At 46.6% G+C, this 22,703-nt stretch overlaps 1 protein-coding gene across 2 annotated transcripts in view; it reads right to left on the bottom strand.

The window, feature by feature from the left end:
- Xpo1 (exportin 1) overlaps positions 1 to 2,765 on the bottom strand; it is a 40,283-nt gene extending 37,518 nt beyond the window's left edge. Inside the window, exons 1-2 of one of the 2 annotated variants that reach the window (XM_075944488.1) lie at positions 2,473 to 2,765; positions 1,626 to 1,731 (exon numbers count right to left, since the gene is read on the bottom strand). The gene's annotated coding sequence lies outside the window, so the exon portion shown is untranslated. Of the gene's footprint in view, positions 1 to 1,625; positions 2,427 to 2,472 lie in introns of those variants that run through there. The other variant, XM_075944487.1, reaches the window with a different exon arrangement.
- Positions 2,766 to 22,703: the final 19,938 nt, after the last annotated feature.

Below are 22,703 nucleotides of genomic sequence, written 5' to 3'. Positions count from 1 at the left end.
AGAAATAAATTCCATACACAAAGAGTATGCTTCTGCTACCTTCAAGGGCCATAACAAAGTAAAACAGAATTTTATGGTTAAAAGTTGCAATTAACTTTTTCTCGACACTACCACAATTTACATGAAATAATTATTAGTCAAAGTGCCCCTCAAGTTTCATTTTCAAGTTGGTCATCTGCAAGAGTTCCAATACTAGACTTGTATGGGGAGGGGTACAATCTAAGGATACTTAAATACAGATGCTGGCCATCCTCAGAACTACCAGTCATCTTCCAAATGACCAACCTATTCTCTTCAACTACAGGTAACCCAGAAATGGCTGCTTTGTGGTCAATGCCAAGTACATTTAGTAGCCCAAATCAAACAGCTTCCAAAATATTCTTTCCACTACCAGGCGAAGACCATGCACTAAGTAAACAGCCTTAGAGGGAGAGCGTTCACCAGAAACACCCTCTTTTGTTGGTGTTCCCTAATCCTGAATTCCACTCGCAGTCACTGTTACAATAGGGAACCATCCACCAAAGCTTTGACTCTAACAAGTGATTGCTGATATACCTTCAATGTCACCTCAAGCAAGCAGCGACACACTACCTACCAGTTGCCACCCAAAAATCTGAAAATCCTAACCAAAGCTTGGAGGTAACTTCACATTAGGTCAAAAACAAGACGCTACAAAAAAGACTGTTACTTCGGCGTGTGGGCAACCGCCTGCTTCATTCAGAAACACGCCTCACTAGGAAGGCCCGCCCTCCCTTGGCTTCCCACCCGAACGACTCTCAGCACTTCTAACTATAGCACACAGGAGCACGCACTCACCCCGCCCATACTCGGAGGAGGCATTCAGACCCGGCGCCTTAAGTTCACCGCCCCATTCTCTATGCTGCAGGTCCTGAGTGCTCCGAGGTCCCGCCTCGGCGAGTATTTAGTGCAGCCTCTACTACCACCACTTCCTCTTCTCCACCCCAAACTCAAGGGACTAGAAGGAGTATCTGGAAGGGCATCATTCACCGTCGATGATGCTGTAAATGATTCCACTACCAAGACACACAAGCCCCGGACGGAAAAGAAAAAAACCTCCAACGCGGAACCCCACTTACTGATGCCAGAAAATTTTTTAAACTCATCTTTCCTACTTCTTGTTCAACTACAAAACAACAAAAAACCACCCACGAGGCTTTCGAGTTTCCCCACCAGAAGGGACTCGGTAACCCCTCCCTCCCCCATCCCAAGCTCTCCACCGAGGGGCCACGTGATGCAGGCGGACGTTTCAATGCTGCTGCACTAAATATTTCTGGAAACTTCCACTCCTAATAATTTACAGAGACGTTCCTGAAATCACCCCAACTCTAGCCAGCCCTTTGGACTGGGGAAGCCCTTCCACCCACACGCAGGGGCTCTACCTCACTACCACGCTCTTTGCCTTCCTCCACCGCCACCCGCACACACCAATGACCCAGCAAGCGCTCCCCTCCCGCGGCCGCCTCCCCGCCTCCATCGACAGAAGCGCTTCCATTCAATCGCAGGCTCCGCCGAGGGCCCCGCGCCCGCCCTCCCGCCCGCCCGCCTCGCCTCACGCCGGCCGCGCCGCCGCCCGACCCTCGGCCCCGAGCACACGGCCGACTTACCCAGAAATTCAGCCAACTGCTTCTTCCTTCCTTGTCCGGGCTTGGGGCGAGGGAAGGTGGGGAGGAGGGAGAGGGGAGATCAAGGTGGGTTTCACAATTTTCCCACCTTTAAAAAAATAAGAAATTAAAAAACGAAGAGAAGGGCAAAAAAAAAAAGCTCAATATTTACTATTCCAGGGACAACTCCACCCAACACACACTCACGCACACACACGCGCGCACGCACACACACACGCGCCCCACCAAAAAGGGGAATTAATCCGAGGAATAAATGCTCCCGCCCGGCTGGGGAGGGAAGAAAGGGGGAGGGGAGCGGGCCAGTCCGGGAGACAGAGCCCAGGACCCTCCAGCCACAGGCGGCGGCGGGAGCAGCAGCGCGAGTCCGTACGGCCGGGGCCGCTCTGCCGCCAGTTGCAGTCCGGCTCCCCCTACCACACAGGGCTCCCTCGCTCACGCCGCTCCGGCGCCGGGCCCCCCCACCCGGGCTCGCCTAAACTTTCCCCCTTTCGCGTGCTCCTCGGCGGCTGGTGGCTCCCCCCTCCCCCTCGGGATGGTTGCACGACTGCTGCAGCAAAGGCTGGAACAGGCACGGCCGCCGGGGCTGTAGCTACTGTTGCTCTTGCTGATGCTGAAGCTCCCGCTGCTCCTGCCGCGGCCGCTGCAGCCGCTTCTCCCCCTCCTCCTAGTGCCTCAAACTCGGAACCGGTTGAAACCGGTTCAGACTGGGAGATTCCATCTCGGTTGAGTTTTCAGCCCATGGCGCCGCGGAGCGTTTGGAACCTGGGCCTCCGCCCCCAGGCCGCGCGCCCATTGGTCGGACCCGGCCACAGCCGCGCCACCAGCCTACCTCCTATTGGTCCGAGCGCCCGTCAATTCCGCCTCAAGGCTCCACACGAGCCTGCCGCTTCGGCCCCCGCCTCTTTCCAGCAGTGATTTGCCCGCAGAGTGGGGGAGGGGAAGCGGGGCGGGACGCAGAGGAGTGAGTCGGAGGGGTGGGGGGAGGAGGAAGAGAAGGTGGGACGTAGAACAGAGCCCAGCACAGAAGAGAGCGGAGAAGCCGCAAGGAGGATTGGCTGGAGGGAGCTGTCCGTCAAGCGCAGCCCGCCTTCGCCTTCCCTTCCCCCGCGCGCTGCTCCCCCTCCCGGTCCCTCGCTTGCGAGCCCGGCCTTTCCGGCTCGCCCATTGGCTGGGCGCCTTTGGTGACGGAGAGGGTGGGGCTCGTGCGTGAGCCACGGGCGGCGCGAGTTTGAGCGCCGCGCGCGCCGCTCTTTGCTCGGCTTCTCGCGTTCCCTGGTGGCCCGCCCCCCTCGGGCTCCCGCCAACTTCAAGGGCCCTCGGCGTGGGGCCCCAGCACCGCCCTACCGCCCCTCGGATTGGGTCTGCGCTCTGAACACGGAGGGCACACCCTGTTGTTTCTATATCAGGATAGGTGGAGGCGAGGGACCCGATCGAAAGGAGCACGAAGGTGCCGGATCGTAGGCCGTGGGCCTGGGATCCATTGTGAGAGGCCTGGGTATGGGCCCTGCAGCTGGGGGGGCGAGGAAAACCCGGGCAGAGGTTGGCTTGAACTGTAGGGCGTGCAAGTTTGGCGCCTTGTGATCTCAGAGCCCTGGAAACGGTGGCTAGTTACTGGGTAAGCTACCTTAAAATTTTAACTCCCAAGACTGCTTCAACAAGGAGTCCATCCTAAAAATTAAAACACTGAAATTCCTGTTACTGGTTCAACAACGCGTATAGACTGCAGTCCGTGCCAGTTTCTTTCAATTTAGTGCCTTTAATCTGCCACGCTCAGTTTTTCTTTTTGGTAGTTTCCCTTTGTACACTTCTTCACATAGTACAGTCAATGAAAGTCAAACACGTGGCTCCCAAGTGCCAGGTCAGCTTTGCTGATTAGCCCCCCCCCTTTTTTTTCCTCGAGACGGGGTTTCTCTGTAGCTTTGGAGCCTGCCCTGGAACTAGCTCTTGTAGACCAGGCTGGCCTCGAACTCACAGAGATCTGCCTGCCTCTGCCTCCTGAGTGCTGGGATTAAAGGCGTGCACCTCCGACGCCCATCCTTAGCCCTAATTAAAACAGCCAGCTGCCTGGTGGTGATGGTAGACACCTTTAATTCCAGCACTCCGGAGGTGGATCTCTGAGATGGAGAGAGACCAGCCTGGTCTACAGAGAATTCCAGAACAGTCAGGGCTACATAGAGGAGCTGTCTCCAGGAAAAAACAGCCAGCAGCCCACCAGAGGAGGATAAATATAGATTAACCTAACATGTCCTGGCAGGATGGCACAGGCCTGATATCCCAGCTTTTGGGAGGAGGTGGCAGGAATGCAAGGCCCTTCTCGGCTACAGAGTAAATTCTACGTCAGCTGGAAACAGAAGATCCTATCTCGATACACAAAAACAAATACTCAGAACACAGATCTGACACTGTCTCTGAGTTTTCATTACCTTCAATAGTTAGAATCAATCCTTCCCCAAGAATACAGATACGGAAATAAAGAAAAGTGAGTACCTGCTATCCAGTAGGTATGGAAGATCTTTTGTGCAATGTTCTATTAAGTGCTTTATATCCCCATAAATTTATTTTTTTGCAGGAACTACCCCAACCCCACCCCAATTTTATACTACCCCAGATTTCCTGTTTGTTTGGATTAGGGGCTACTCAGCACAGCACAGGTGAGGAATCAGAGGCCTTTGCTGAGTTAATTTGTCATTTCCTTCCTCCCCCTGCCCCACCGAGATAGGGTATTGATGTATAGTCCTGGCTGGCCTGGGACTGGCAGTGGTCATTCTGCCTCTAACTCCCTAGTGCCACCATATGCCAACACTAGTTGGAGTGTCTTTTACACAAAGGGTCAGGATAAATTCTACAGGCTGACCTTGAACTCATGATATTCCTGTCCTAAGTGCTGGCTGGGATTACAAGTATATGCCCTTTGGAAAATAGTTTTCTTTTTGTGGCTGGTTGTAGTGGCACAAACTTTTAATGCCAGCACTGGGGAAGCAAGGCCAGCTTGATCTACATAGAGCTCTAGACCAGCCAGAGCTACATAAGTGAGACCTTGTCTCAGAAACAAAACCAAAAAAAAAAAAAAATAGTATTTTCCAAGTACGGTGCTATAAGCCTTTAACCCCAAGGCTCAGGAGGCTGAGGCATGAAGATTACCACACAACTTTGAAACTAGCCTGAAATAAAAAATTAAATAAAACTATATTTGATCATGGTTAACATTTGTGACAATGGCAAAAGATTAAAAGTAAAACTCCCCTACATCTGCCTTTCTCCTATCCTTTTTCTTTTCTTTCCCTTTCTTTTTTCTTTCCAGTTTTTTGTGACAGGGTTACTCTGTGTAGCTTTGGAGCCTGTCCTGGAATTGGAGGCCAGGCTGGCCTCAAACTTACAGAGATCTGCCTGCTGAGTACTGGGATTAAAGGCGTGCATACACCTCCACCGCCTGGCTCTGATCCTTTTACCCAGTGTCTAGTCCACTGAAGCCTTATTACTAGAGCTCTGTAGCACCCACATACCCTTAAGGAGGGTCTCCTGTAGCCCAGGCAAGCCGGTGCTTGTAAAGGAAGAGTTCATGAGTAATCTAGATGCTGATCCCTGAGGCTGGCCAGGAACTGTTGATCTTCCTACCCCCACCTCCTAGTGCAGGGATTATGGCTATGGACCAGTATGCCAGCTCTCCCATCTTTTCAATGTCATCAATGATTCAACAGTTTCTTCACAATGGATAATTCAGGTGTTTCCTGCTTTCCCTGTGACAAACAAGGCTGCAGTTAGTAATCCCATACATTTACCTTCTGGCACAAATATGGACGTATCTCTAGGTTAAAGTCCTAAATATTTCGGAATTACAGTGTCAAAGGCCATTGCATATTTGTTTTGATAGATACTGCCAAAGTGTTGCCTAAAAGCCTATATCAGTTTTGACATAAGGTCTTCCATTGCTTAGAAATGACCTTATATTTTTGGTTGTTTTTGAAACAGGGATCTCACACGCACAGAGATCAACCTGCCTCTGCCTCTGGAGTGCTAGAATTAAAAGTGCCAGCAAACTGGGTTAGAATGAGCATTTTTTTTTATTTGTTTGGTTGGTTTTTTTGTTTTGTTTTGTTTTGAGACAGTGACTTGGTGTAGCCCCAGTTGCAGCTCTGACTGTTTTGAATTCACAGAGATCTACCTGCCTGCCTTTGCCTCCCAGGGTGCTGGGATTAAAGGTGTGTGCCGCCACCACCCTACTACACCCCTTTATTTATTTATTTATTCATTTATTTATCTATTTATCTATCTATTTATTTATTTTTTGTTTTTTTGAGACAGGGTTTCTCTGTTTGGAGCCTGTCCTGGAACTAGCTCTTGTAGGCCAGGCTGGTCTCGAACTCACAGAGATCCGCCTGCCTCTGCCTCCCGAGTGCTGGGATTAAAGGCGTGCTCCACCACCACCCGGCCTTACACCCCTTTTAAAAACAGAGTATTGCTCCATAGCCCAGGCTGGTCTGGAAATGACTGTGTTCACGGTGTAGGCCAGGATGGCCTTGATCCTTTTATCTCAGCTTCCAAAAGGCTGAGCTCGCAGGGATGTGCAGCCTCTGGTAATTTCATTTGTGCTCATGTTCCTGTGCATGTCTGCGTGTGCGGGAGTGGGTACGTGTATACTTGTGTATGATGTACCTGCATCTTTCATGTACCGTGTTCATGCCCAGTGCCTACAGAGGTCAGAAGAGGGCATTGGATCCCTGGGTCTGGGATTTTCTGAGATGGTTATGAGCCGCCTTGTGGGTGCTTGTAAAGAGTCATGAGTGCTACAGCTGCTGAACCACCTCTGCACTCACAGTCCCTGACTGACCTCCACTTCTGCCTGTATCCAAGGATGATCCTGACTTCTGGTCCTCCTTCTTCTGCCTCCGAATTACAGGTGTCCTCTATCACACCCAGATTATGTGTTGTTGAGGGTGGACCCCAGGACTTGCTGCACGCTAGGCAAGCACACTGTTAGCTAAGATACACCTCCGATCCCCTGACGGTTTGTTTCGTCTTGTTTTCACCTGCAGTACTGGACATTGAATGAGGGGGAAAAAAACCTTCCAAGACAGGATCTCACTATATAGTTCTGGGTGTACTGGAACTCATTCTGTAGACCAGGGTGGCCTGAAACTCACAGAGCTCCACCTGCTTTCTGCCTTCCAGTGAAGGAAATTGTGGGTGTGTGCCACCACACCTGGTGAGGATTTTGAAAAATATTTATTTTCTTTTTGATCTTGTGTATGTATCTGTGTCTCTGTGTGTGCCACATGTATGTGGGTACTTTCAAAGACAATGGCGGTGTCCCTCGGGTCCTCTGAAGCACCCCTCAGATCCTCTGGAACTGTAATTAAAGGCAATTGTGAGCTATCTGGCCTGAGTGCTGGGAATCAAACTGTGACCCCAACGGTCACACCCTCTTGACCACTGCACCATCTCTCAGTCTTGAACCAGAATCTTGAATATGCTAGGTAAGAGCCCTAACACTGAGCTGAGTCCCAAACTGACCTCAAACTTAATAAACTTCCTCCCTCAGCTTCCCCAGTTCTGAGTTTCCAGGTATGTGCCTCCGTGACTGGCAAGTAAGTTTTCTAGCTCAGGGAATAAAAGATTAGGAATTTGGAGAAAGGGATGATAGCTTGCTCTGACCATTTGTTGTTGAGACAAGGTCTCTCTACATAGATCTGGAGGTCCTGGAACTCACTATGCAGACGGTGGGGCTTGTACTCACAGAGATGTGCCTACCTCCTGGGTGCTGAGAGTAACCCAGTAACCCTTGCTGGTCTGGAGCTTATTGCATAGACCCATCTAGTCCAGTAACTACCCACCCTAAGAGGTGATTATAGGTGTAAGTAACCATTTCTTCAGTATTTCTGGATATAGGATCATATTGCACCCATAGGAGAAGTCAGTAGCTGATCATGGTATTATTTTTAAAGGTTTATTTTTTTATTTAATGTACACTGGTGTTTCACCTGTATATGTCTGTACTAGGGTGTCAGATCGCTAGAACTGGAGTTACAGACAGTTGTGAGCCACTCCGTGGGTGCTGGGAATTGAACCCGGGTCCTCTGAAAGAACAGCTGCTGAGCCATATCTACAGCCCCTGAGCATTGTATTATAAACTACCGTGAGACTCTGTCTCAAAATCAGTAAAGCATTTCCAGCCAGGCAAGCGGTGATGCACACTGTGATTTCAGCTGTGAAGGAAAACAAGAAGCCATGTCTGCAGAGATTGGTTGACTGCATGCAATTTCAGTGCTGTGGAGAGCCTGGAGTGTTACAGGTCCAAGTTAATTAACTACCTTTGTTAGGCTAACTTTAGCCTCCAAAACTTCCTTATCTTTCTCTGCAAAGAAACTAACATCTTGTGACTAGTAGATAAAAGCTGTTTGGAATCTATTAAACATAGCAGACCACTGGCCTAGACCAACTCAAATGCAGAGAATGTTGTCAGACAGCTGCTTGGGCCTTTAGAAAAGCTTCCCCCATCTTTCTGAACCTGTCTCTCTGATGTACCTTGCCTTAACTTATGACTGTCATTGTTCTGTAAATCTATAAAACTTCATGAAACTGCTTCCACATTGGAATGTGAAATTTGGGTAACCAAAATCTGTGTACTAGGCCATGGCCACTCAAAATGGCTGCAGAATAAACCATCTCTCATTCCCTTTAAGATGAGAGTGGTTGTTTTTAATGTTGACACAGTTCAGTAGATGGGAGTCTGAGGCAGAAGTTATCACAGATTTGAGGCTAACTCGGCAATTTTCAAAAAATTTAATGTTTCAAAAATGAAAAATTAAGGACTGGCAAGGTGACTCAGCACCTTCCACCAAGCCGGATGACCTCAACTTGATCCTGAACTCACATCGTAGAAAGAACCCACTCACACAAGTTCTCCTCTGACATACACATATACACAGTTAATTTAAAATGTTATCTAAAAATTATGTTGGCAGCCAGGCAGTGGTGGCACACACCTTTAATCCTAGCACTTGGGAGGCAGAAGAAGGTGAATCTCTGAGTTTGAGGTCAGCCTGGTCTACAGAGTGAATTCCAGGACAACCAGGACTACACAGAGAAACTGTCTTGAAAAACCAAAACCAAACAAACAAGAATTATGTTGGAAAGATGGCTCTGTGGGTAAAGGTGCTTGTTACAAAACTTGACAACTTGAGTTAGATTCGTAGGAAACAAAGGACCAACTCTAAAAGGTTGTCTTCTAACCTCCATACACAAGTGGCATGCCCTCCCCCAGTTGATAAATACAAAACATGAATTTTTAATGTGAAAAAAAAAAGCCAGCATGACATTCTCATTGTAATTCTAGCACTTAGGAGATCAAGGCAGGAAGATCAGGAGTTCAAAACCAGCTTTGTATAAAGGTTCAGGGCAGTCAGGCCCAGTCATGCAACTCTTTAATAGGGAGGCAGAGGCAGATCAATCTCTATGAGTTCAAGGCTAGCCTGATCTACGTAATGGGTTTTAGAACAGCAAAATAGTAAGACCCTTTCTCAAAAAAGAAAAAAGAAAAAGAATAAAAAGCCAGTCCCTCCCAGCCACCATGAGGTTCCTGGGTTGGGCCATTTTTGGGAAATCAAGGATGCTTGTTCTGGGCTCTTGTACTCTGTTCCTTCTGAAGCTTCCTCTCCACCTCGGGCCTTTAGTCAGTTCACGGCTCTACCTTCCCCATTCTCCCCAGAGACCTCAGTTTCCCTGCACGAGGGGCTTTTCTTTTTAAATTCTATTAAAATTGCCCATGAACTGGAAAAAAGAAAAGAAAGGCTAGCCTGAGTTACATAAGACCCGATTTCTAAAATGCAAATAAATAAACAGATTGTTAATTAATTTTAAAAGGGCTGAGGCTATGCTCAGCAGGAGTGCACCTGCTTAGCCTGTGTGGCGCCCTAGGTTCAGTCCTTAGTATAAAAACAAGCCCCCAACGCTGTCTGCAGTGTCCGAGTCAGAGCACATGATAGCTATTCAAAAGTGAAGACAAGCAATAGAAAGTATAATAGTTCCGTGACAGCTGATGCTATGTAGAGAGATCCCGTGTCAAGAAACCAAAAGGAAGAATAAGCATACTAATGGGCTAGAGAGATGCTCAGTGGTTAAGAGCTCTTGTTCCCCTTGCAGAGGACCTGGGTTTATTTCCTAGAACCCACACAGTACTTCACAATCCTCTATAACTCCAGATCCAGGGGAATCCAGTGCCCTCTTCTAACCCCCACAGCACATGTATGGTGTGTAGATAGATACACATACAAAAGCACACATAAAATAAATTGAATAAATGTTTTTTTTTAATTTTTATTTATTTATTTTGGTTTCTTTGAGACAGGGTTTCTCTGTAGCTTTTGGTTCCTGTCCTGGAACTAGCTCTTGTAGACCAGGCTCACCTCAAATTAACAGAGATCTGCCTGTCTCTGCCTCCCGAGTGCTGGGATTAAAAGTGTGCGCCACCACCACCCAGCTGAATAAATGTTTTTTAAAAAGCAATTTTAGCCGGGCAGTGGTGGCGCAACTGTCTCGAAAAAAAAGGTGTAATAAATGACTAACTTGGCAACACGTTAGAGGGTTGCAGCTGGTCCAGGAGATGCTGCTGGCATCTAATGGAGGCCAGGGATGGTGTAAAATAACACGAGTCAACCCTTCCCTCAAAAACTCAAAATCCTATGTTATTCCACCCAAAACATTACCAGCAGCGCTGTATTGAAATACAGGATGCTTGAAATTATTCTAACCCTGGGAGAAGGAAGGAGGGAAGAGAAAGCTGCCACTCACTGGAACTCAAACTTTGCCATAAACAGGAACCACCCTGCAGACCTGTGGGGATGCATATTTTGATCTGGATCTGGCACAAGCCTGAAATTGCACTCCAGCAAACTTTCAGGCAATTTGATGCTAGTCCATGGATGATGCTAGTCACTAAAGACCCCTAGACTATGCCAATGAAGTGTCCTCTGGGGTAGAATGAAGACAGAGACTATGCGAATTTGAACAGAGCTAGGTATGGTGGCACAAACCTTTAAACCCAGCTCTGGCAAGGCAGCTGGATTTATGGGAGTTCAAGGCCAGCCTGGTCTACAGAGTGAGATCCTGTCTCAAAAAACCAGAGCAAAACAAAACAAATTAGAATTTTAGCTAAGCTGGGTATTGCAGGCCTCCTGAAATCCCAGTGCCTGGAAGTAGAGGCAGAAGAATGAGGAGATTCAAGGTCATCCTTGCCTACACAAGAGAATTTCCAGTTCAAAAGGTGAGATCTTGTCTCATACAATAATTTCCTGGAAGTCACATCATAGTGGTTATTCCTTGTAGGAGTGGGAAATCCAAGCTATCAAAACAGTAGAGGTTGTTGTCATGGCCCTTGGTTATGCCTAGAGCTTAAAGGTAAGTTCTTGAAGACACCATAGGACTTGGAGGAATCAAGCTAGAACTGACCACTTCCCTGAGGACTGGCTCTCATAGTATCGGCAGATGTGCCCAAGGACTCAATAGTCCTGCCTGGTTGTTGAGCCTGAGAACCACAATAATGAGCAACCTGGCAAGACATCCCCAGTGGTGATGCAGCACTTTTCCCTTGGGGCTAACCAACAGCTGTCTAATTGGATTTAGGATCTGCTCAGTAGGAGGGAATTCATGCTTGCTACAGCCAATCTGGCTAGAGAAGCTAAAGGCCTCAGTAGAGAGCCCACTGCTATCAGTATCCTAAATAAATGTAGTCCTACATGTGCTTTCAATAGCTGTCCTCACATCCACGGGTCGGTGCGCTCTCTTCCCCTCTTCAGATGAACTTCTTTCTCAGCACATGGGGGCTACTGCAGAGGCCCACAGTCGGTCAGAGTACAGAGGTCCACAGCTGGTCAGAGGGCAGAGACCCAGAGCTGGCCAGAGGGCAGAGACCCACAGCTGGCCAGAGGGCAGAGGCTCACAGCTGGCCAGAGGGCAGAGACCCACAGCTGGCCAGAGGGCAGAGACCCACAGCTGGCCAGAGGGCAGAGACCCACAGCTGGCCAGAGGGCAGAGACCCACAGCTGGCCAGAGGGCAGAGGCCCACAGCTGGCCAGAGGGCAGAGGCCCACAGCTGGTCGGAGTGCAGAGACCCACGGCTGGTTAGAGTGCAGAGGCACAGCATCAGTTAATACATCTGCAACACAATCCCTGCATTTAAAGCTCTTGGAATATTGCAGAAGAGGGGGCAGAAAGATTGTAGAAGCCAGAAGCCAAGGACACCTGCTGCTAGAAAGTGTCTTTTAGACATGACATGGAAGCTACACCCATGAAGAATCTCAACAATACGATTGCCTAAACAAGATCTGCGTAATGACAGCACCCAAATATAGAAAGTAAAAATAAAGGTTATTTTTATATTTTTTTAAATAAAAAACAACATATACTTTTCAAGGCCATTTTATAAACTATTTATAGACATAGATATATAGATATATATAACTAGATATAGTGGGTGGCATATGCCTGTAGTCCCAGCCCTTGGGAAATAGAGACAGGAGGATCAAGAATTCAGGATCTTTCTCAGCAACATAGAAAGCTCCAGGCCTGCTTGAGATATATGAGACCTTGTCTTAATAACTAAAATAACATGACAGCTGAGTAAGAACCATATGCTGCACAGGAGGCTGGGACAAAACAAGCCTGCAGCTTTCAATACTGAAAAAACGAAAAAGCAGTGTTGGTCCCCTGCAGAGGCCCAGGCTGGGAACTCATGGTCCTTTTTCATTAGCCTCATAAGAGCTGGCATCTCAGACAGGCATGTCCAGCAATAACAATGACTGCTTAGAGTGTGTGTGTGTGTGTGAGTGAGTGTGAGTGTGTGAATAGGATCAAGATACATTGCACATATGGAATTCTCAAAGAATTAATAAAACTTATATTTAAATAAAAAAACAATAGAAACTTTTAAAATGCCATTTTATCAATATCATCAATGTAAACAGTTCAAACTTTTTCCTATTATACCAGGATACAAACTGTAAAGTTCCCTACCATGTACAAAGGCCTCACTTTTCTGATGGGGAAGAGTGATTCTGCAGGCCAAGAAATTCATGGTATACAGATTAGTCCAGGGCTCCGAAAGCCTCAAGGTCCTACATCTAATTTTCCAAAGGCTCATTTAAAGTGTGTGTCTGTGTGTGTGTGTCTCTGTGTGTGTGTGTGTCTGTGTGTGTGTGTCTGTGTGTGTGTGTCTGTGTGTGTGTGTCTGTGTGTGTGTGTGTGTCTCTCTGTGTGTGTGTGTAATGCACATGTGCATGCACATGCTCTCAGAGGTCAGAAGAGAGGGTCAGACCCTCTGCAACTGGAGTTACAGGCTATTGTGAGCTGTCTGATGTGGATGTAGGAGCCAAACTCAGGACTTCTAGAAAAGCAACAAGTGCTGTAGCTGATGAGCTATCTTTCCAGCCCCTCGTCTATCCCGGCATTTGTTGAATCTAAGTTGTCCCCAATGGCCTGAGTTGCCTGAGGAATTCATGTTTCTGCTTCCACTATTAGGAAACCTAGAAGCAAGTCAATGGAATCTCTTCGGCTGTGTCAGAATTACTTCATAGTAGCAGGGGCTCTAATGTTATAGAAAAATACAGGATACCAAATCTAACCCTTACCGGAAGTTAGCCTCCAGCAGAATTCTTAGCAATATACAATCAAACATTTAAACAGCTCCACATATATCATGAAGGGTCGCCTGCTCCTGATTGTGGATAGAGAATGTAGACTCAGTCTTTGGGCTTCTAGCCTCCTGCTGTCTCTGTTGAACTCACCAGGGTCATCTGGATCCTCTGGCTGAATCCCTGGAGTGGGAGTTGCTTTTGCATAAGCTGTGACCTGCTCAGCCCACCACAGCCTTTCCACACTTTAAATGAGCTCTTTCCTATGAAGCCAAAGAACTGTAATTACCAGGGCAGCTCCTAGGCACCTTATCTGTTTATCCCCGCCTTTAAGTGATAAAACCTGATATTGAGACCAGGGTTACTTCTACCCATTTTTCTCACTCATGAAGTAGGATTGGTTCTATATTTTCAAGCATTAAAGCTACACTAGGGAGCCGGGCGGTGGTGGCGCACGCCTTTAATCCCAGCACTCGGGAGGCAGAGGCAGGCGGATCTCTGTGAGTTCGAGACCAGCCTGGTCTACAAGAGCTAGTTCCAGGACAGGCTCCAAAACCACAGAGAAACCCTGTCTCGAAAAACAAAACAAAACAAAAAACAAAACAAAACAAAAAGCTACACTAGGGGCAAAAGATTAATATATATATATATTTGGGAGAAAGATTTTGAGTTAGGGTTTCTCTGTAGCTTTGGAGCCTGTCCTGGAACTCGTTCTGAGGACCAGCCTGGCCTTGAACTCACAATGACCCACCTGTCTCTGCCTCCTGACTGCCGGGCTTAAAGGTGTGCATCACCATTACCTGGCTAGCAAATACATTTCTTCTGAAGCAAAAGTAGCATGAGAAGGAAGGAGAAAAGATAGGGGGGAAATCATTAAATTGATCCAAAAGGAGTCCAGACACAGCTACAGTTACTCCAAGGACTCGGGGCTGAAGAAGGAAGATGGAGAGATCAAGGATAGCCTGGGCTACATAAGCAATTTCAGGCCAACCTTAAAGGAGGTGAGAGTGTACTCAGTGGCAGAGCATGCAGGAGTCCTGGGAGTCCCCAGTACCACAAAATAAATAAAGGGCAGAAAAAGAACCAGTGGGGAATGACACAGTGATGGTGTTTCAAATTCAAATTGCCTATACTAACTAAAATGTTGAGAAAGAAATAGAATCATAGACACATCTATGAAGACAACTGACACAAGACCACCAAGGTCTTCTACATGACATAACATCCTTGTACATGATATAACATCCTTGACTGTATATGACATAGCATCCTTGTACGACATAGCATCCCTGACTGTACATGACATAGCATCCTTGTACATGATATAACATCCTTGACTGTACATGATATAACATCCTTGTACGACATAGCATCCCTGACTGTACATGACATAGCATCCTTGTACATGATATAACATCCTTGACTGTACATGACATAGCATCCTTGTACGACATAGCATCCCTGACTGTACATGACATAGCATCCTTGTACATGATATAACATCCTTGACTGTACATGACATAACATCCTTGTACGACATAGCATCCCTGACTGTACATGACATAGCATCCTTGTACATGATATAACATCCTTGACTGTACATGACATAACATCCTTGTACGACATAGCATCCCTGACTGTACATGACATAGCATCCTTGTACATGATATAACATCCTTGACTGTACATGATATAACATCCTTGTACGACATAGCATCCCTGACCGTACATGACATAGCATCCTTGTACATGATATAACATCCTTGACTGTACATGACATAACATCCTTGTACGACATAGCATCCCTGACTGTACATGACATAGCATCCTTGTACATGATATAACATCCTTGACTGTACATGACATAACATCCTTGTACGACATAGCATCCCTGACCGTACATGACATAGCATCCTTGTACATGATATAACATCCTTGACTGTACATGACATAACATCCTTGTACGACATAGCATCCCTGACCATATATGACATAGCATCCTTGTACATGATATAACATCCTTGACTGTACATGACATAACATCCTTGTACGACATAGCATCCCTGACCATATATGACATAGCATCCTTGTACATGATATAACATCCTTGACTGTACATGACATAGCATCCTTGACTGCCTAACCGCTGAAACAATGGGGTTTACAGCAAAATCCCAAGGTTTGCTCAGGGGACAAGACAACCTTTATGAATACACATCTGTATTCCAAATTCTGCTTCTACTATAGGAGCTATGTATCTGCAATGTGACAAGAATGAGCCAAGATAAAAATATCTTCATATCTGCCCCATTCTTAGAAAACTTAATGTCATAGGTCAGGTGTGGCGGTACCCAGCTGTCATCCCAGCATGGAGGCAGAGGATGGAGGAACAGGAGTTCCAGGCGTGTTCTGGCTATGTTTGTCTCATGACAAACATAAAAACAAGATGAATCCTAAGAACAACAACAGGCCGGGCAGTGGCAGTGCACTCATACATAAAATAAAAACTTAGCCGGGCGGTGGTGGCGCACACCTTTAATCCCAGCACTCGGGAGGCAGAGGCAGGCGGATCTCTGTGAGTTCGAGGCCAGCCTGGTCTACAGAGCTAGTTCCAGGACAGGCTCCAAAAACCACAGAGAAACCCTGTCTCGAAAAACAAACAAACAAACAAAAAACTTAAAAATATTATAACTAGGTGGTGGTGTACTGCTTCATTCACAGCACTAGGGAGGCAGATACAGATCTCAGCTTGGTCTACAGAGTAAGTTTCAGGCAGTCAAGGCTATACAAAGAAACTCTCTCTTGAAAAACAAACAAAACAACAAAAAAACCCCACCCTATCTATAAGCTATATTAGTGTTCTCCAGAGTCACAGAATTTATGGGATGAACTCCTCTGTCTCTCTGTGTCTGTCTATCTATCTATCTATCTATCTATCTATCTATCTATCTATCTATCTACACACACATATATATAAATGAGTTTATATGGAATTATAAATTATCTATTTATATGGAATTTATTGGAATGACTTACAGGCTGCAGTCCAACTAATCCAACAGTGGCTACCTGTGAATGGAAAGTCCCAGAATGTGTTGTCCACAAGGCTGGTGTCTCAGCTGGTCTTCTGTATATGCTGGAGTCCTGAAGAAGGAGGCTCCAGGGAGGGAATGGATGTGCAGGTGAGGCGAGGGCAAGCTGGTGGATAGAGAATGGACCTTCCTTCGTCCATTATCCTTATATAGGCTTCCAGCAGCAGGTGTGGCCCAGATTAAAGGTGTGCCTTCCTGATTCAGGATCTAGATTTAAGGCACATTGTCTTTCTGCCTCAAGATCCGAATCACAGGTGTGCCCTCCATTTCTGAATTGTAGTTCATTCTAGATTCAGGCAAGTTGACAACCAAGAATAGTCGTCATACCTGCCCAAAGGGTTGGGGAGATGACTCTGTGGTTAAGAGCACTTTCTTTTCTTGCAGAGGACCTGGGGTTGGTTCCCACCATCTCTCTGGGGGCTCACAACTGTCTGATACCTTTTGACTTATTCAGGCACAAGACATGTACGTGATGCAATGCATACATTCGGGCAACACATGCACACACACACACACATCCATCCTAGAAACAGTAAAAGCCATATTCATATCCAGTTGTATTTAGGCCCTCTGGGTCCAGAACAGAACAGAACACATGTGCACACACCAGCACCAGCTCCGCAAGTCCCTGTGGATATGTGGGCAGTCACTTCACTAGGCCTGGTAACTACTTCCAAAGGGGCTCCCAGCATGCCATTGAAACATGCTTTTGCTACATTTTACTTTGAGTAGACCCTGCGTTCTCATGATTCAAGTGCTTAAGAACATTTTCTACTCTATCTGAGAAGTGGAGGCAGGGGGATCAGGAGTTTATCTATTTGTTTGTTATGGTATATTTGATCAAACCACTTGAAGGTGTCTCTGTTTTATCTCACTTGCCTAAGACACCTTCTGATTGGTTTAATTAGTCAATAGCTAGGCAGGAGAAGATAGGCGGGATATCTGGGCAAGAGAGGAACTGGGGAAGGACCTGGGGAGGGGAGGTGACTTTCCTGTAAGACACAGAGAAAGTAGGATGTATTGTACAGAGGAGAGTTAACAAGCCATGTGGCAAAGCGTAGATTAATATAAAAGGGTTAATTTAAGTTATAAGAGCCAGCTGGGAACAAGCCTAAGGTAAGGCCAAGCTTTCATGCTTAATAAGAAGTCTTTGTGCTATTATTTGGGAGCTGACCATCCAAAGAAAGACTGACTATATGCATTTATTATTTTTAATTTGTGTGTGTGTGTGTATATATGTGTGTGTATGTGTCTGTGTGTATGTGTCTGTGTGTAGGTGTGTATATGTGTATTTCCGTGTGGTGTGGTGTGATGTGTATGTTCTCCTGTAAAGGTCAGAGAATAGCTTCGGGGAGCTGGTTTTCTCCTTCTTCCATGTGGGTCCTAGGGATTGAACTCAGGTTGTTAGTTTAGGTAGCAGGTGTCTTTCCCTGCTGAGGTATCATACCATCCCACTGTTTGATTTTTTGAAAGAAGGTCTTGCTCTATCTCATAGACTGACTTTGAACTGTGTTGCCCTCGCTATCGTGGGCAATGCCATCTTCTTGCCTCAGGCTTTCAAGTGCTAGGATTACAAGAGAGTTGCGTCATGCTAGGCTCTTGGATATGCCTTTGCCCCTCTTTTAGTGTACTGCTTTTTCTTGGTGCTACAATATTCCATCTAGTGGATATACTAGCATTTGTTCAGCCAATTCCTAGGAAGCCTTTAAATTAGTTCCAGATTTTTGCTTCTTCAGACTCTGCTCTGATGACTAACCTTGTTCATAGATCGGTTAGCATGAGCGCAAATACAACTTGGAACAAACTCCCAGGAGTCAAGGGGTATATGCATTTGTAATTTTGACTGATATTGCCAAATTGACCTCTACAAGGTTTAAATCAATTTACATTCCCATCAGCATTAGGTGAGAGCACCTTTGCCCCACAACTTCTCAGCAGCCTTTTCCCCCAAAGAGACAGGGTTTCTCTGAGTAACATCTCTAGCTGTCCTGGAACCATTTCTGTAGACCAGGCTGGCCTCAAACTCACAGAGATCCGCCTGCCTCTGCCTCCCGAGTGCTGGGATTAAAGGTGTGTGCCACCACTGCCTGGCAGCAGTTTTACTAACCTGCTGGTAACTTGCCAAGCTGAAGGAGAAAAAAATGGCACCACCACATTTTTCTCATTATAAAAGAGGTTGAGTATTTGCCTTCAGTTTAGGAGGTTTTATTTCCTTCTTCCTGAATGCACAATCTTAGTCTGGCTTTCTTTCATTAGTCTATATTATTATTATTATTAGACAGGGTCTCACCACATAGCCCTGGCTTTCCTGGAACTCACTATGCCTCCTGAATGCTATGTGTCATTAGTCTTAGTTTTTGATGTTGTTTGTTTGTTATTGCAAATTCTGTATATGTGTGAGTCTTTACATAGGCATGCACACTTGAATTCTGTGCCCAAGAGGCCAAAGGTTTCAAATGTTCATAGAGCTGGAGTCATGGAGTTGTGAGCCTCCCAGGGTTGGTGTTTGGGACCAAACTGTCCTCTACAAGTGAACTTGATAGGAAGACAAATGACCTTGGACTTGTGGTGACTCTCTTGTTTCTGCCCCCGAATTACAGGCGTGAGTCGCCAAGCCTGACTGTTTTTGTTTGTTTGATGCAAGATCTGCTGTACTTGAACTTGTAACCAAGGTGACCTTGAACTTCTGTTTGTTTTTGGTTTAGTGTGTGTTTGCAGACAACCCTGGAGGACAGAGGTTGACATCAGGTACATTTTTCTATTGCTCTCCACCGTGTATGTGCGTGTGTGTCTGTCTGTCTGTCTGTCAGTATGGTTCTCCAATTAGTGCCTTGAGACAAGGTCTTTCACTGATCCTGAAACAATGTTTTGGCTAAATTTGATGGCTAACAATCTCTGGGGAGCTGGCTGTCTCTTCTCCCAGTGTTGGTCATATATGTGTGTTATGTGTGTATGTATTTCTATATATTTATATAGATATATAGTATTTTTGTAAATTATATATTATATAAATGCACACATTTTGCCAATGCTTACAGCTTTTGGAGACAGCGCTGGCTGGCTTGGAACCTGGTCTGTCGACCAGGCTGACCTCCCGAGTGCTGAGATTAAAGGCATATACCACCATGCCCAGCACTGGCTTTTATCTTTATGTGGCTGCTGATGTTAGATCTTCATGGTTGCTGGACAAACTCTACTGATGGAGTCATCTCCCCAGCACTGATCTGCTTCTCTGGCCTCTACTTTCCAGGTCTGAGGGTTGTAGCACACGGCACAGTGCTTGACTCCAAAATACGTCAGTGTTTCCCTCAGTTTAATTAGTTAGCTTATCATTTTTAGGAGACGGGTGAAACTTAGCTGATAAAGAAACTGAGGGGCGACATTAAGTGACCTGCTCAAGGTTAGACAGACACCTAGGAAGCGACCACCTTCACCCTGGACAACCTGACTGCAGAGCCTATGGTGCTTACTCTCTATAATGAAGAAACTCAGCGGCAGAGTGCGCGCCAAGGATGCACGAAACCTGTATCTATTGATAAGTCCCAGTTCTGAAATATTCTTCTAACTCAACGGTCATTTCCTTGATGACCCCCCAGAGTCCCTTGGGACAAATGCCAGGTTCTCCATGGTGTCTCCCCAGATCGCTCTCGGATATGATCTCTGACTGAATTGTTCTCTGTCTAACCACTTGTTTCTAGATTCACAACCAACCTCAGGGATTTTGCACTTTCTGTCCCTCCTGAGGTTCCTCCTGTCCTTCACTCAAATGCTACATCCTTAGGGAGTCCCTCCCCTGAACAATACTGCCCTAGATCCTCTCTGGCCATTCCCATGTCCTCTTCTTATGCGACACTTCTCCACAGGAGGGCTTCGACGTTTCCGTCTTGTTCGCTGTTACAATTCTAGACCCTAGAACACTGACTGGGATTCTAAGAGTAGAAAGGAGGAATTCTGGCTATTCCCATTAGAATGTCATTCCAGAAGCCTTATTCCCACTTATCTTTTTTCTTTCCCCTGAGAACTGAATCAAGGGTCAAGCGGGCAAGCACTCTGCCACTGAGGTACTAGCTAGTTCCATCTCGTCTGTAAAGAACCGCTGAAGCATCACTGCCTGTTGGCAGTCTTTCCTGGCCACCAGGGTGGCTTAGCTTTGCCTCCTACCCCCGACCTGAGCTAAATCCACCAGAGTTATCTTTTTCTATTTTTGGTTTTTCAAGACAGGGTTTCTCTGTGTGACAGCCCCAACTGTCCTGGAATTCACTCTGTAGACCTGGTTGACCTCAAACTCACAGAGATCCACCTGCCTCTGCCTCTGCCTCCCGAGGGTTAGGATTAAAGGCGGGCATCACCACACTGGACTCACCAGATTGTCTTAATTGCTTGTTTTCTTTCTTGCTCTTTCCACTCTACAACAGTGTCTTTTATAGTTCTAATTAAAGGCCCAGCCAATGTTCTTCTCTTGGGATCAAGAAATTGTGCTCAATAGTGTTTGGGGAAGGAATGAATGAACAGATAGAATTTCACGTGGGACTTTGTAGCTATTACTTTAGATTGTACCACCAGCAGGTGATTGTTGCCTTGACTGGCCTGGAACTCAGAGATCCTGCCTCTGCCTCCCGAGTGCTGGGATTAAAGGAGTTTGCCACCACTGCCTGGCAAGCAGTTGTTGTTTTGAGACAGGTCTTACTACGTTGTCTTGGCTGTCTTGGAACTGGAACTTTATCTGCAGACAAGCCTGGCCTTGAACTCACAGGATCAGCCTGCCTCTGCCTCCTGGGATTACAAATGCGTACCATCACACTTAATTGGCCATCTGATTAGTAATTTGTTAACTGTATAAAACTTGATTCAAAGCTGAGCAGTGGTGGTCCATGCTTTTAATATCACACTTGGGAGCTAGAGGCGGGTGGGTCTCTGTGAGTTCAAGGCCAGCCTGGTCTACGCGGTGAGTTCCAGGAGAGTCAGAGCTGTTACACACAAAGAAACCTTGTCTCACAAAACAAACAAACAAACAATCAAAAAACCCAGAGAACCAAAACCAAACCAAACCAAACAAACAAAAAAACCCCCAAAGTCTTGTATGTGTGTTTCTAAGGTTGATCTCAGGGCTTTAAAGTTTCTCTTTGTTTGTTTTATTCCCCCCCAAGACAGTGTCCCACTAGTCCCCTGGCTGGTGTTAATCAGAGATCCACCTCCCTTTGTCTCTGAGTGCTAGGATTAACGCAAAGCTGCCGCTTCACAGGACAAATGCTCTACCACTGGCCTACATCTCAACCTCCTGTCAACTTTTTTTTTTTTTTTTGGTTTTTCGAGACAGGGTTTCTCTGTGGCTTTGGAGCCTGTCCTGAAACTAGCTCTATAGACCAGGCTGGCCTCAAACTCACAGAGATCTGCCTGCCTCTGCCTCCCGAGTGCTGGGATTAAAGGCGTGCGCCACCACCGCCCGGCTTCCTGTAACTTTAAAAAAAAAACGTTTATTTGTGTGGGGGATGAAGAAATGGCTCAATGGTTAAGAGCACTGCATGTTCTTCCAAAGGACCCAGGTTCAATTCCCAGCACCCACATGGCAGCTCAGACTGTCTGTAACTCCAGTTCCAGGGGATCTGACACTCTCATACAGACAAATGTGCAAGCAAAACACCAATTCAAATGAAATTAAAACAAAACAGTTATTTGCGCGCGCGCGTGTGTGTGTGTGTGTGTGTGTTACAGGTCCTCGGCGAGAACAGCAAGTGCTCCTAACCCTGAGCTCTCTAGTCAGCCTCTCTCTCAGTTCCTCTTATCTCAAGAAGCCCAGACTTCCACTCCTCTTCCCTCAACCATCTGTGTTCTGGAATTACAGGTAGATGCCCTCACTTGGAGACACACATACACCGCTCTGACAATTACATAAATGTGTGCAGCGCGTCATGATTGCTCTCTTCCCCTTTCTCTTCTCTCCTTTCTTCCCCATCCCCGTCACACCCTCCCCACCACCAGCCTTTCCCAGAATCGTGACTTTGGTTTTGTTGCTGTGGCCCATTTAGTTTAACCTGAACCGTGTATTTGGTCACTGGAGCCGGATGGGGTCACCAGTGGGCGCACAACTGTGCAGAATGACGTCTTTCCCAGCATCCGTGTGGTTGGGCACAGAGGTGTAGACCCTTGAGCCCTCCTCCAGCCACGCCTGACCGTTGATTGATCCATCGTGCAGCGCTAGTGCAGGCACCTAGTTCTGTCTTCCTGACTGGATAGCGGTCTTGCCCAGAAGACAGCATTCATAGCCGTCCTCCCGGGATACCAACTGGTTTGCGTCGTTTCTATTCCTCTTCTGAGAAGTTCCTTGAGTTTTGTTATTGTCATTG

Source organism: Microtus pennsylvanicus, chromosome 12 (assembly GCF_037038515.1).
Source record: "Microtus pennsylvanicus isolate mMicPen1 chromosome 12, mMicPen1.hap1, whole genome shotgun sequence".
Lineage (NCBI taxonomy): Eukaryota > Metazoa > Chordata > Mammalia > Rodentia > Cricetidae > Microtus > Microtus pennsylvanicus.
The sequence above is the reverse complement of the archived record's forward strand: the minus strand, read 5'-3'. Positions and strand labels throughout refer to the sequence as shown.